This window comes from Sorex araneus, chromosome 4 (assembly GCF_027595985.1).
Source record: "Sorex araneus isolate mSorAra2 chromosome 4, mSorAra2.pri, whole genome shotgun sequence".
NCBI lineage: Eukaryota > Metazoa > Chordata > Mammalia > Eulipotyphla > Soricidae > Sorex > Sorex araneus.
The window spans coordinates 11,853,881-11,870,114 of record NC_073305.1 but is presented as its reverse complement, the minus strand read 5'-3'; positions in this window follow the sequence as shown (position 1 = coordinate 11,870,114).

The window sequence follows — 16,234 nt, the reverse complement described above, 5'->3', positions numbered from 1 at the left end:
ATTAACCTGGTGTGCAAACTGCTTTCTCCCCTGCTCTGAGCGCATGCTGCAGCTCTAGACTGGAGATATTCACCGCTGCAAAGACTCTCTGGATGTTAGATGAGGTACTTACCCCTGCAAGGCCCCTCTGGGTGTTGGGTGAGATATTCACCCCTGCAAGGCCCCTTGGGTGTTGGGTGAGATATTCACCCCTGCAAGGCTCCTCTGGGTGTTGGGTGAGATATTCATCCCTGCAAGGCCCCTTGGGTGTTGGGTGAGATACTCATCCCTGCAAGGCCCCTTGGGTGTTGGGTGAGATATTCACCCCTGCAAGGCCCCTTGGGTGTTGGGTGAGATATTCACCCCTGCAAAGCCCCTTGAATATTGGGTGAGATACTCATCCCTGCAAGGCCCCTTGGGTGTTGGGTGAGATATTCACCCCTGCAAGGCTCCTCTGGGTGTTGGGTGAGATATTCACCCCTGCAAGGCTCCTCTGGGTGTTGGGTGAGATATTCACCCCTGCAAGGCTCCTCTGGGTGTTGGGTGAGATATTCACCCCTGCAAGGCTCCTCTGGGTGTTGGGTGAGATATTCACCCCTGCAAGGCTCCTCTGGGTGTTGGGTGAAATATTCACCCCTGCAAGGCTCCTCTGGGTGTTGGGTGAGATATTCATCCCTGCAAGGCCCCTTGGGTGTTGGGTGAGATACTCATCCCTGCAAGGCCCCTTGGGTGTTGGGTGAGATATTCACCCCTGCAAGGCCCCTCTGGGTGTTGGGTGAGATACTCACCCCTGCAAAGCCCCTCTAGGTGTTAGGTGGTCTAAGATGAGCAGAAAGGGAACTGGCTTTTGTCAGTATCTCCCTGGGGGGACCAGGGATCCGCAGATACACCTCTGACATGGACTGCATACCCTTCTCACTTCCCCTCTGCCCCAGTTCCTGTCCCCCAGGGGTACTCTCTCCATCCCTGTGAAGGCAGGCCTGCCTATCAGTCTGCTGGGTGGGATACTTGGAGATGCTCCGGGACTGGAACCCTCCTCTGGCTTGGCTCTGACAAGCAGTGCCCCAGCCCCCTGTACCTGCTGGGGCAGAGACCCCATATACTGGTGAGAGTGGGGGGTGAGACCCTGGACCCCCACATGCTTCACCCCAGGTCAGATTTCCACGGACACACCAGCATCTGGCTGAGTGCAGTACGTGGGTCTCTGCCACCATGCACACCCAACATTTGATAGTGACCCCTTCCCCTGGCCTCTGTGGCAGGGAGCCAAGGGATACACAGCACCCAGCACTTCCTTCCTGCCTGTCACCTCTTGCTCCCTTGAGCCCCTCTCCCCATCCTGGGCAAGCTGCAGTGGACCCAGCACGGCCATTTCTGTGCCCTGCTGAGCACGTGGTCAGGCTTCCTGCAGACCCACATCTCAGACCTCACCTGCCCCCACTGTCCGTACAAAGAAACCAGAGAAATCCTCTTATAGAGCTCAAGCAGTGCCTTGCATATCCTGAATACTAACCCCTTATCAGAAGGGTATTGGGTGAATATCCTTTCTCATTTTGTAGGCTGTCTGTGTATCCTGGTCACTGTTCCTTCTGAGGTGCAGAAGCTTCTTAGTTTAAGATACCACCTCTGGGAATATATCCCCAGGGTGCAAAAAAAAAAGCAGAGGAGAAATGACAACTGCACCTGTATGTTCATTGCAGCACTGTTCACAATAGCCAGAATCTGGAAATAACCTGAGTGCCTGAGAACAGATGACTGGTTAAAGAAAGAAACTTTGGTACGTCTACACAATGGAATATTATGCAGCTGTTAGGAAAGATGAAGGCATGAAATTTGCTTATAAGGAGATGGTCATGGAGAGTATCATGCTAAGTGAAATGAGTCAGAAAGAGAGGGACAGACATAGAATGATTGCACGCATTTGTGGAATACAAAATAACATAAGACTGAGACCCTAGGACAGTAGACAAAAGGGCCAGGAATATTGCTCCAGGGTTGGAAGTCTGCCTCATGAGCTGGGGGAGCAGGTAGCTGGGATAGAGAAGGGATCACTAAGTCAATGATGGTTGGAGAGATCGCTCAGGATGGGAGATGTGTGCTGAAAGTAGATAAAGGACCAAACGTGATGGCCTCTCAGTATCTATATTGCAAACCATAATGCCCAAAAGTAGATAGAGGGAAATTGTCTGCCATAGAGGCAGGAGGAGGGGGTTGAAAAAGAGGAGAGATGCTGGGGACATTGGTGGTGGAAAATGTTGTGCACTGGTGGAGAATCATTGTATGCTCTGAGCATGCCTGATCATTGTATGACTGAAACTCAAACACGAAAGTCTTGTAACCATAGCTCATGGTGATTCAATAAAAAAAAATCAGAAGAATCCACGTCCGCAACTCCCATCTCTGCTGGTGACTCCTCTGTTCTTTCTGCTGCTCTGGTGCTCGGCCACGCCCGCCCTCTCCAACAGCCACGGGCTGACTCCCTGCTGGCAGGACACTTGGGGCCTATTCTGTGCCCTGGTGAAGGCTCGAGCCTGTCCCCAGCCCCTCCGGGCCTCAGAAAGAGACAGATTCTGGTCAGGTCTGAAGGTGACAAACCTGCTCTCGTTTCTCCTGCCTCTGAGCTTTTGAGTCTTCCTGCAGGAGGTCGGGTGGGTCCCCCTCACTGAGAACCATCTGTGGGCATCCCCCATCCTCCCGCTGGGCCTTTCTCGGACCCTTCTCTGGGTGACCCAGCCTCGCATCTCCCTAAGGGCATCTCCTTAGCCCTGCGGGACACATGGTTCCCAATGGGAAAATGTCAGCAGTCTCCCACCTTGAACCCATTTCCTTGATCCATCTCTGGCCCTGCTGTGATCCAGCTCAGGTCTGTGTCTCCCAGCTGGAGCAGGGTCTGTCCTGTCCCTGCGCTGCCCCCCTGCACTGGGCAACCCCATGCCAGTTTCCCAGATCCCACACTCATGGCACCATCATCTTCAACTGAGGCCTCATTCCACCTCACTGTTGTTTTCCTGTTTCGGGTTTTGGCTTTGGGGTCACCACACCGGGCATGCTCAGAACTTACTCTTGACTCTGTGCTCAGAGATCACTCCTAGTGGGGTTTGAGAGATCACGAGGGTGCCAGGGATCGAATCCGAGACGGCCTCATGCAAGGCAAGCAATTTCCCCGCTGTACTATCTCCCCGGCCCAATGCGGCAATTGTTTTGCTCTCATCTAAGGCAGACCCGAGGTTAGGCGCCCTGGGCTGGCTCCTCCCCGAAGGTCTAGCCCTCCTCTGGCCTGGGAGGGTGCCAGCTCCTGCTTTCACACCTTCTTTCAAGCAGGACAAGGGTCAGGCAGAAGGGATCAGCCCCTGTGTCCCACCTCACACTTATTGTGTGCAGTACACGGGGACCAGAGCCCACGTGGCTGCTCTCGATAAAGTGGGAAGGATTCGGATTAGAGGGTGCAAAGGGGCCCTGTGTCCACGCCCCGGGTAACCCACGGGCAACCCACGGGCAACTCTATGACATGGTGACTTGGGGGTGGGGCTTAGTCTCATTTTTCTTTCCTACTTTAGTACCTCTTGGAGATCTCGGCCCCGGGTCCTGCACACCTGGGTTTCTCTGCCAGTTCCTTCATGCATAAGGCTCATCCTAACGTGTGGAGAGTGGTCTTGAGCATCTGATAGCCTAGGTCCCCCTCTTGGAGAACCTGGCAAGCTACCGAGAGTTTCCTTCCCACATGGGGGAGAGCCTGGCAAGCTCCCTGTGACGTATTCATATGCCAAAACCAGTAACAATGATGGGTCTCATTCCCCTGACCCTGAGGAGCCTCTAATGCGGCACCATTGGGAAGGACGAGTAGAGAGGCGGCTAAAATCTAGCTAGGGCTAGGATGAATGGAGACATTATTGGGCCCGCTTGAGCAAATCAATGATCAACGATATGACAGTGATACAGTGATACTTTAGTACCTCAGTACCTTGCTGGGTACTTGCACACCAGTCCCACAGAGCGTGTGCCCATCACTCAGGTCTTCACAGCTGAGGCTGCACGAGCGCTCCCAGAGGCCAAAGGAACCCGGCTGTGTGCTGCAATGTTCTGGAAACCCAACTGTGCCTGTAGAACTTTTGCTCCCCTTTGTTGGTATGTTGGTGAAAACATTCCTTATTTATTTAGTTTTTTACATCCACCAAAAGGAAAAGCTGAATTAGATCAAGGTTGAGGACACGGAGGCTGCCACGCCCCCTGGTTTGGCTGTCCCCCGTTCTTCCCCCACGCAGGGGCTGGTCACATGCATGGTCCCCATCGCTTTGTTTTTCAGTGGAGAGAAGAGGAGAGAAGCATTTCTTTGCGTTATTCAACACTTTTTTTTTGGTTTTGGGGTCATACCTGGTGGTGCTCAGGGATCACTCCTGGGAGTGTTTGGGGAGCCACGTGCAAAGAATGTGCCTGTTCCCCTGGACTGTCTTTCTGACCCCTAAAAATGATTTCTTTATTATTTATTTATGGGGAGGGGTCCCAGGTGATGCTCAGGGGATGCAGGGGGCAGGGGTAGGGCCCTCTGGGTGATTCTTGGCTAGCAAGACCATCCTGGAGAGGACCAAAAGATGGGGTGCTGGTCAGGGCCTAGGACTTTTGAGGTCCCCTACATAGGCGTGCTCATGTAACTCGAGAGACTATCTCTAGCGACCCTCCTTCTCTTCAAAAATAATGTTTATTTTTATTTCCAGGCACATCGCTTTTCTTCCCTTGGAGCAAAAACATTTTCCTTCAAAATCATAATTTCCTGGGTCAAGGAGATAACTTGAAAAGCACACATTTTGCATACCCAAGACCCCAAGTCAATCCTCCCCCTGCATGGTATCCCCAGTAGGATCTGAATGAACCCCACCCCCACCCACCGCCAAGCACCATCGTGTGGCCCTGGGGACCTGCAGCACACTGGGCCTGATCAGCGCACGAGGCCTGAAGCAGCAAACTTCCCAGCTCCCCATTGGGCATCACTGGGAGACGCCCCCCAGACCCCCCGGGCACAGCTTGGGAGTCCCCCCAAACCACCTCCCCACATACATACCCAAGTCACCATTTTCTTAAGTAGATGAATTCCATCAAGGCTCAAAAAAGAGAGCCTTGAATGTTTTCCCATCTTTACTATTCTTTATTTATCTTTTCCCATTTTTGGTTTTTAGGGTCACACCCGGCGATGCACAGAGGTTACTCCTGGCTCTTCATTCAGGAATTACTCCTGGCGGTGCTCAGGGAACCATATGGGATGCTGGGAATCGAACCTGGGTCAGCCATGTGCAAGACAAACGCCCTACCTACTGCACTATCTCTCCAGCCCCTCTGAGCTTATTCTTGTGGGAAGAACCTTGACATGAGATTTACTCAGTTCACAGTACTCCAAGGGGGACAATACTATATTACTCAGTTCACAGTGCTGCAAGGGGACAATACTGTGCTGTCACCTAGCAGATAGTGGCTCTCAAGAGCCGGGAACTTCAGATAATCTTGTTTACACCATTTTTTGTTTTGTTTTGTTTTTGGGTCACACCTGGAGATGCACAGGGGTTACTCCTGGCTCATGAACTCAGGAATTCATCCTGGTGGTGCTCGGGGAACCATATGGGATGCTGGGAATCAAACCCGAGTCAGCCGCGTGCAAGGCAAACGCCTTACCTGCTGTGCTATCGCTCCAGCCCCTCCACCTTAATTTTATCATGTTCATTCATTCTTAATTTATTTGCAGGTAATTAAAAGAGATCAGCATACAAGGATTCTATTATAAAACATTGGCTTTCGGAGCCCGAGAAGCGGATCTTCTCATCTCTTTAGTGAGAACCAGCAAGGTGCAAGGAGGGGGGTGTGGGCAGCCGACTAGCCCTGCCTGGGACAGAAAGGAAATCAATAGAGTCTGGACAACAAAAGATGATAAATCCAGTCTAAACAAGGAAAGAAATAATTCCTGTAGCCAACCTCGGTGAAAGATTTCACTGGACATTTATACAACTGAGAATTTATCTTGCCTCTCAAACTTGGAAGGGGGAAAAAAATCTACCCATCAAAACTTCAGAGCTGTCATTGAAAGCCGTTTTTCTCCTTCGTATGAATTTATCATATTCCTTCATGGTTCCTGGTACATTCCATCTTTCTGACTTTTCTTGAGTCTCTTTTGATCATGGGTAGCTTTTAAGGGAAATGTCCAGTTTTCCTAGATTTCGAATTTCTCAGCATCGCGTTTAATTGGTGTGCGTTTATGACACATCTATTTCCTCTGTTGGCAGAGGAAATGCCTCTCATTTTGGGGTTGTAAAAATTATTTCTCCCATGGCTTCATTTTCTATATAGCTCGCGGACCACTGTCAGTAAATTAGGGACCTGCTTTTAAGCCTTAAGCCCTGATCTCAGAGGGGCCGTTCAACAAACTGGGTTACTTATAGGTCACTCATCGGTATTCCTTTGATCTCTTTTATTTATCTGCCATTATAACTCAATATTATTGTTTAAATAAACAATTTTGGGGAGCAGAGCAATAGTAGGGTGCTTGCCTTGCACACAGCCAACCCGGTTCGATTCCATATGATCCTTGAACCCACCAGGAGAGATCCCTGGGTGCAGAACCAGGAGAAAGCCCTGAGCACTATTGGGTGTGACACAAAAATTAAGAATTAAACAAGTTTTTAATCTTAAAAACCTTGTTTAGGGGCTGTAGGGGTTTGTCTTGCACACAGCTAACCAAGTTTTGATCCACAGCATGCCGTAGCATACTAGAGGGTCCCCCAAACCCACCAAGCATTATCCCTGAGCACAGAGCTAAGGAGTAAGCCCTGAAAACTGTAGAGCAAGCAGTTTCTGAATTCTGTCCCCAGTTCACAATAAGGATGCATTCTTGTAACATGCCTCCTTTTTTTTATTCTTCTTTTCTCTTTGTTGTGTTTTTTTTTCTTTTTTTGGTCACACCCAGTGATGCTCAGGGGTTACTCCTAGCTCTACATTCAGGAATTACTCCTAGCGGTAATTGGGGGACCAAAGGGATGCCGGGGATTGAGCGCAGGTGGGCTGCATGCAAGGCAAACGCCCTACCCGCTGTCCTATTGCTCTGGCCCCAGCCTCATTTCTATCCAAGTGCTGAAGACTGGTGCCAAGTGCTGAATATAGGTACCAAGCAAATCTATTTGGTGTTTTTGTTTTGTTTTGTTTTGTTTTGTTTGGGGGGCACACCTAGCAGTGCTCGAGGACTGTTCCTGGCTCTGCACTCAGGAATTACTCCTAGTGGTGCCCGGGAGACCATATGGGAAGGCAGGGATTAAACCTAAGTCAGCCGCACGCAAAACAAGTGCCCTACCCACTGTACTATGACTCCAGCCCCACTTGCGATGCAATGCTGACTCACACTCCCTAGAGTCCACTCGGGAATGGCCACAGCTCATGCCAGCTGCACAAACTAGTCAATTGTCCACAAACCCGGGGTGCCCTGATCCGCTTGGGGCCCTTGGTTCAGAGGGCTCTGAAAGTGAGTGAGTCGGCGAGAGTGGCCTGCCGGCGGATCTGTCATGGTCCAAGACAAGATACAGTGGGCGGGGCAGAGAGGGGAGGAGGGGATGCCGATGCCGTTTCTTCTCTGTGATGGTTCCTTGGGGGTGCCCGCATGCCACCCCCACCCCCACCCCCCCCATCCGTGTGTCACCTCAGGGAGGTCCCTGGCAGCAGCGGCAGGCAGAGTCTTCCTCAGGTTTCCTTATGCAGACACCGCCGATGCAATCACCCGCTGCACATGAGTGCGCTCCATCTCCCGGCTCTCCTTCCTTCTTCCCCTTCTTCCTTGGCAGGCCACTCTCACCGCCGACTCACAGACCGGCAGCATATCCAAGTCCTAACCCTCTCTCAGCCTCTGGCCTGGTCACCCCAACCTGAAGCTATTGAGGGGAGCACTGTGAATCCATTTGTTAGTAAAGCAAAGACACTCATCTTGCAGGAAATTGCTTGGGTCCTTGAAGTTGGCTGCAAGGAAGCTGGGATGAGGACCAATGTCTTTATCCTCCTGCAATACAACATCTGATCCCAAGCAACTGATTTATTTATCATTTGCGAGTATTATCGAGCACCTACACTACACCAGGCATCGCCGGGGACATTGGCAACGTACCAGGGAAGAAAGCCAACAAGAATCTCGTGGAAATTCTTTTCCAACGTGGAGGCGGCAGGAACACAAGAGCTGCATCGAGTGTGTTTGAAATCGGCACCATTTCAACGGCAAGATCAAGCAGATAAAAGTTGGTAAGGAAATATTGAATTTCTAGAAACCATAATTTGGGAATATCATGAAACCCTGAGTTAATGTCAGAGGGCAAGGGAGAAGCAATAAGATCACTTTGAGTAAATGCTTTTTTAAATTAAATTCTAAATGTGATTTAATTTTTTAAAGATAATAACAATGAATGACAAAATGGATCAAAGAGATTCTGTTCTATGATAAAGGGTAGTGAAGGCAGAGAGAAATGCATAACTTAAAAACACGCACACACAAAGCATTAAAGAAATCACTTTATTGTGAGTTTTACAAGTCCTCAGTTATACTTTAAAAAAAATATGTTTATGGGGTGGGGCGAGGGGAGTAGGTTGGAGAGATAATCCAGGAGATAAGATGCTCGCCCTGTAGGCAGCTGACTGGGCTTCAATCTCTGATACTGAATATTGTTGCTAAGAGATATCGCTGAGCACAGAGTGAGGAGTAATTCTTGAGCAGAATCAGAAGTAAGCCCTGAGCATAGCTCAGTATGACCAAAAAAATTCCTGTTGGACTGAAGGATATATCTCAGCTGTAGAATGCATGAGGTCTTGGATTCAATCCCCACATGCGCGCACACACATACACACACACACACACACACACACTAACATTATAAAAATTCTTGAAGAAAAATAATTTTGTCATTGTGAATCTGCAAGTGACTATTTGTGGATTTTTTTGATTTTGTGGATTTTTCACCCACAAATCGAGGAGGGGTGGGTGAAGGTGTTAAGTTTTCTCAAGTTGCACAATATTGCTTAATTTCTTTTTCATTGTGTTTGTTTGATCACTGGTTTACGTTATTCTTTTTATCTTGTACATTTAAATAACTAGGCTGTGTCCAAATCAGAGCTCTTGGTGAGAAATCCACTTTAAATTGAAGACACTGAGCGAAAAAGCAAAAGCAAAAGGATAGAAAAGACATAGCACCCAAATACTAATTAAAAGCTTGACTGATTGAATTAGTGTAACGCAAAATAGACTTGAAAAAAGACAAGAATGGACTGAAAAGAAAGTTCAACAGGCCGGTTGCATTGCAGGCTGGTAGCATTCTTTGCAAACAGTTTCAATCCGAGTTTCAATCCCTCACACCACAGGGTCCCCACAAACCCCTCTAGGAGTGATCCTAAGCACTGAGCTAGGAGTAGCCTCTGAGCACCATGAGATGTACCCCCACAACAAACACACAAAAAAGACAAGAATTGAATATCACTGTATCACTGTCATCCTGTTGTTCATTGGTTTACTTGAGGAGGCGCCAGTAATGTCTCCATTCGTCCCAGTCCTGAGACTTTAGCAGCATCTCCTTGTCTGTCCCAACAATTGGAGGCTCTTTTCAGGGTCAGGGGAATGAGACTGTTATTGTTACTGTATTTGGCATATTGAAAACACCACAGGGAGCTTGCCAGGCTCTGCTGTACAGGCGGGATACTCTCAGTAGCTTGCTGGGCTCTCTGAGAGGCATATATATAAATATATATATATATATATTTCCCTTTATGATGATGTGTCCAGGAATATGTTCACTCATGCGTGAGGCTTGGCCTGAGCATGTGGAAAGCAGCCTGGTGCATGGCGGCCTTTGGGTAGTGGAGGTCAGCTGCCGGGGCTGGGTTCCTTGGGGTGGGGGGAGGACTCTCACCCGCTCCCGTCTGGGGTGCCCCTGGAACAGAGTCTGGTGGTATAAAAGTTATGGAGGCCTCCGGAAAATTCTCCGGACCTGAATTGGGGCCAGAAACACTGGGGAGCCGGAAGGAGGAGGGGCCGCCAGCACACCTTCTCCAGATGGAGCCCTGGCGACACTGAGCAGCAACTAACACAGCTCCAGGATTCGGAACTGGGACCTTTTCTAAAACTGGGATCTTTTCTAAAACCTGAAAACATGCAATCTTTTAATGGAAAACTAATTATCAAATGCTTCCTTATTAGGGTTATCTTGTTTGAGGGGATAACTCCCACAACAATAGTGAGTTTTGTGTTGAAATATTGAACATAATAAAGGTGAAGAGAAAATGAAGTGAAATTCATCAGTTATACAGTTGGGGTGGGGGGCGGGGGGTATACCGGGGATTTTGGTGGTGGAATATGGGCACTGGTGAAGGGATGGTGTTTGAATACGGTATAACTGAGACATAAACCTGAGAACTCTGTAACTTTCCACATGGTGATAAAATTTAAAAAATATAAATAAATAAAAAAATAAAAGGTAAAAAAAGTTATGGAGGCCTCATTTTAAAGAACTGAACATAAGTAGTAGAAAAAAGGGGCATACTGTAAGATAAAGGAGTTTGTTCTCCCAGAAAGCATCAACAATCCTTACTGGGCAAACACCTAACCAGAGAACATTAAACCCAGGGTGTGGGGGGCTGGAGAAAGCACAGCAGGTGTTTAACTTGCATGTGGCCAACTACTTCTGATCCCCAGTCCCACATTTGCCCTCCCTCCACCCCCAACCAAGTGCCAGTGGGAGTGATCCCTGAGCACAGAGCCAAGAGTAAGCCCTGAACACCACCAGGTGTGGCCTCAAAACCATATAATAAACTAGGGAACCCTGAAAGCAGCCTGAGGGTCTGATATTATAGTGGGGGGGTGGCCCTCAGGTGACCTAGGTAGCCACCAGAATGGATTTAGTCAAGAAAATACGGTCCCTCCGTCTCCACAGCTTTCCAGAACTTCATCCTACCCTGTCCTGTCCATGTGGTCTGTATCCTTCACTTCAATTCTGAGACACTTGGGAGTCTGCTGCTCAGAAAGAGTAGGAAATGAAACATAGATGTCAAGCTAGGAGAAGAGAGAGAAAAAAAAAGGAAGAAATGGAAATGATCTGACTTCAAATCTCAAGAGAGCAGATTTCCTTGGAAACGAGTAGATCAAAGTTACTAGCATCTGAAGAAGCGGGTGGGAGGTGGAATTAGCTAGAGAAAGAGATGAATGCAACGTGCCACAAATGTTTATCTACCTGAATCTGAACCTCCACAAAAAAACACATCCCTGGAGCCATGAGACACCTGTCAGATCTGCAGTGTGAAAAGGCAGTGAGGGGAAATGTCTGGGAGGGCCGGGAATGTAGCTCAGTGGTAAATCATATGACTTGCATGCAGGAGTCTCTGGGTTTGATCCCCAGAGACCTCTCTCCTCCCACCCACCCAAAACACATAAAGGCATGTGAGCATTGAACATGTGCTTTCAGACTAGTTAGCAATGTGCAGGTGAAATGTTCAGTTAAAATGCATCCTTTTTTTTCCTTTTTGGGTCACACCTGGTAATACACAGGTGTTATTCTGGCTCTGCACTCAGAAATTACTCCTGGCGGAGCTCAGGGGACCATATGGGATGCTGGGAATCAAACCCGGGTGGGACGCGTGCAAGGTAAATACCCTCCCCGCTGTGCTATCGCTCCAGCCCCTAAAATGCATCTTAAAGGGGCCAGAGAGACAGGACAGTGGGGAGGGCATTTGCTTTGCATGTGACCAACCTGGGTTCAACTCCCAGCATCCCGTATGTTCCCCCTGAGCACCACCAGGAATGATCTCTGAGGACAGAACCACTCCTGAGTATTGCCAGGGGTGGCCCAAACCCAAATAAAAGTTATCCTAAACACTATCATTCCAAACTTACTCATTATTTGGATATTCTTAGGAAAAGGGCTGAGAAGGAAAAACTCCAAAGTATGGAGAGCAACAATGGACTCGGGAAGGATTTGAATTTTGTTCAAATTCAGGGTTCTTTTAAAACCACAGACAGATACTGATTTTTTGTAGTAAGGAAACAAGGTAGAAGTACAATGGACAAGGATGTGTCCAGAGACTGGCGCCTGTCGACAGGACTGTCTTCTCGAGAGACAGGTGGGAAGGAGGGGGATGGGGAAGGGAGAGGAAGTCGAACCCAGGGCCTGGCTGCATCCCAGCAGGGGGCTGGTAAAAGAATATCTCAGAGTGAAATGGTTTGGATGGGAGCAAAATGCGTCCATTAAAGATGAGGACACTGGTCAGGGGCACACGAGTGTCCGACCAAGAGGGTGGGCGGGGGGAGGCTCCCTAGCACAGTGGGGGGGAGCCTAAGCATGTGGCTGTTTTAGGGGGGGGAGTTTCTGCTTTCTGTAGAGGTGTCAGCTCCAGGAGGTGGATGAGCAGGAGACGGGAAGCCAACATGGCGAAGGGAATGAGTTGTTCTGAGCCGATCAGGAGACGGGAGTGTGAGATGCGGATGAAAGATTTGAAGCGGAGCCCGGGAAGAGAGGGTCTGGGCCAGTTCTAGGAATGGAGCGGCGGGCCTGAGTGACAGGGAGGGATGGAGAGATTCTGGGCACCGTCGACTGTGTCGGCAGCGACTGTCTCTGAGTGTCAAGCATTTCAGATATGGGACTTGAATCAGGCATCTTCTTTCGGGGCTTGTGAATGAGTGCTAGATGCCTGGTGCTGAATGCTGGAGCACTTCAGACGGGGTTAAGGAAGGAGGACCCTCACCAGGACCCAGTGGCAGTGTCTATACTTAGCGGAGAAGGCAACCTGTTTGAACCTTAACCAATGACATGAGGACAATGGAACATTCTGGAACATTCTGGAACCCCTTCTTGCAATGGACAGGAAAGAAGGAGGTTTCATGGGGCTCATGTTCTCCATTCTGGGCGCCATGCACTGCCTTGGTCTGCTTGAGCACATGCATCCCTACTGCTCTGGCTCCTGGGGTACATGATCTTTCCTTGCAGCCCACCCTCCTGCTTGGCTGTGGGGCTGGCTTCCAGGTCCTACTGATACTGACCCTTACCCTTATCTGATAAAAATGCCACTGCCTGAATTTCCTGTGGTGGTGGTGTGGGGGACCCATCTTTGTTGGTGACCCTCATGTCTGTACACAGTGCTGGGAGTTGGCGTCTGGACACCACCTCCTTCGCGGGGGAGGGGGGAAGCAGTGCTGTTGCTTACTAGTTCCTATGACTTGCTGGGTGTGAGCACTTTGAATGCAGCGCCACCTGTGTGCCCACGAAGGGGACACCAAATCTCTGTGCGGGTGACAATCTGCTCACCACGGCCGCACAGCCCTGAAGCGCAAAGCAAACCTGTCCTGTTTTATAGCCCCAACCAGAGATGATCCAGATGGTGAGGTTGACTGTCCTTGGTGCCAAGTTCAAGCAGAGCCCCTCAGGGCTGAACACAGAGACTCGCTCCCTTCTTCTGTCACCTCGTCCAGGTTTGTGCTGAGTGGTCGTTTTGGATGCCTCTGGGGCTGGATAATTTTGGTGACATCAGGTCTCAGGTCATTAGCTTCCCCCTGTCCTTTGATGTCACACACTTCTCTCTTGAGTTTTAGAAACTTTGCTCTCCTAATAAGCCTAAAGTCTAAGCCGACTTTTTGCATTTCATCCATGGACTCATTGGTGCCCCCAAAAATTCATGAAACAACTAATAAGTCTTGATTTATGCTGGGCATGGGGAAGGCTCACAGTCCTGATTAGGACTCATATACTTAACCTGTCACATTTAAATGGGACCTAAGTAAAATGGACATGGCTGGCCACGTGCAAGAATATCCCTATGGGTCCCAAGGCAACGTTTCTCACCCGGAGAGTATATGTGGGCCCCTGCAGGCCCCGGGATACTCCAAGGGTGCAGAATAAAAAGTGAAAATAACATGAGTAGGGGTCATGGCATGAGATGAGGGGAGCTAACCTGGTCAAATGGAGGAGAGGAAGGGGTGCATGGGAAGGAAACAAGGAAGGAAGTTGAGCAACACTGGCCTAAAAGGCCTCCTTATGTTTTAGGAACTCAGCTAAGCTCCAAAGTGAAAAGAGACTTGGAGGAAATAGGCATGGGGAAAATATCTAAGGGAGTAATGCTTAAGATGCATGGTCTGGGGTGGGGAGAGGGCAAGGCTCAATGCGTGAGCAGAATGGGTGTGAGGCAGACAGACAAACAGATGGAGGAAAACAGCCCTGGATGAGAGAGTGGGCTCTCTCTGGGTAAGCGAGGGCTGCAGGTGACCACTCAGTCTCTCTCCTGGGCAGAATGAGACATGTACCCCCCTGGGGCCTCCTGGTCTCCTGTCCAGGCTTGCTGTCCCTCTGTGAGCAAGGGTCAGGCACTAGACAGTAAGCTGAATGTTAATCTTTTGTAACCACAAATACATTTGACATGAACATGTGCGTCCTACTGTGTCCCCAATAGTAAGGGACGCCACAACTATCTTGCAGATCTCGAGTAAGGTGGATCCGTGAGGAACGCTGCAGGCTAATCATCATCAAGGTAAATGCATAACTTGGCATGAAGGCATTCCTTGTACAAATGTTTAGCCGATGTCGTTTTTCCTAATAAACATTTGAAATCTCAACATTACCAGTCAACACTTTTGGAAACTATTATGACAAAATTTTCAATAACACAGGAAAATTGATCTTCTCGGCAAACAGATGTGGACAGGAACTTGACTTTCTGAAGACAAGACATAAAATAAGTATAGATTGAACTTAAATTTTATGGTAATTGGTATGCAAATATTCCCGAGCGCTCTCCTAATCCATCTAACAAGATGTAATGGCGGGCTTATTGCTTGTCTTCTCAAAGCATCTGTGTCAACAGATTTCTATTTTTTCCAAGGTTCTTCATTAACGACGAGGCAAAACCCATAGCTTCTGTTTCAGCTATCTTTCCTAGCCAAGGCTGAATTAGGGGATATGGGTTCATGCATTTCTGTGTGTTCAACTGAGATCGGAATATTGACGCCCACTGGCTATGGAAGCAACCAGCTGGATCTGGAAGGAGCTCTCCATGGTGCTGGACACAGCCCCGGTGGCGAGACCCAAGCCGACCGGGTCTTTAGCTTGATTGTCCCTCTGGTCTTCTTTATGCCTTGGATGCTGGCACTGATAGTGACTCAGATGCTGGATGGATCATCACCGCCTTCACTCTGGCCCTGGCTTTCATTGCTGGTCTGACCGCTTTCCCGAGGTTCACTGCCTTTGTGCCCTTCCTGGACACTCCACCAGTCCGTCCCATCTCTACCCATTCTTGCAGTTTTCCTTGAAACTCACTGGAAGTTTCAGGGTACCTGTATAGCAGATCTTCCCCAGGGCCATTCCCTTCCTTTTCCAAGTTTGCCCACTCCCCACTTGTCATCAGAAGGGTGTTTCGATTTTCAATGTCTTGAACCAGAGCCAAAACATAAGTCAATTTTTTTCCAGCATCATTTCTGAGTCTTATGTAAGTCCCACCTCCCCCAAATTAACCAAAGACTTTGAATATGGGCATTAGAACCCTCCCTTCTTGAGTCTTTGGGCCTGTCCTGGCCACGGAACTGGTCACATGGGAGCATAGGAACCTCCAGCAAAGAAGCACCCTTGGGTGATCATGACTAATGGCTAATCCAAACCGGGTTTGTGGGGCTGGGCCGGTGCCGCCACCCTCCCCTCAGTGTCTCACCATCCTGCAGGGGAGTTTCTGACTTGGGCACAAATCCTGTGCTGCCCAGGCGTGTAAATTAAGGGATAATAGAGCTGCAGAAGCATAAGCCCTCAATGATGGGGAATGTGTTTGTCTGCTAAGAAGCAATTTCAGCGAAAATTAACTCCATTTCAACAGAAAGAGTGAGGCTTGGCATAAGCTGGCCAATCCCAGAGGACAATAAAATTACTTCGTCAAAGCTCTGCTTGCTTAAATTAACCAAGCGAGCACTCCAGGATTCTGGCTGGATACAGCAAGTAACTAGGTTTTAATGAACAGAAATAGCTTCTTGAATAAATAAGAAAAATACACCACAGCATAAGTACACATGGTGTCTCTCTCAAAGGTAACCTTTCCCCCAAGGATACGATGGGTCAGGAGTGCCATACTACATGGCTGTCTACACTCTCGACACTGACATGTGTCTCTAAGATGTGTTCCTGGCCAATGATGTCCTGTCAACACTGATTTTGCCCTCCAAGTCTGGGTACTTGGTCCGTGATGTCCTGTCTGGTTTTGCCCTCGAAGTCTGGGTTCTTGGTTCATA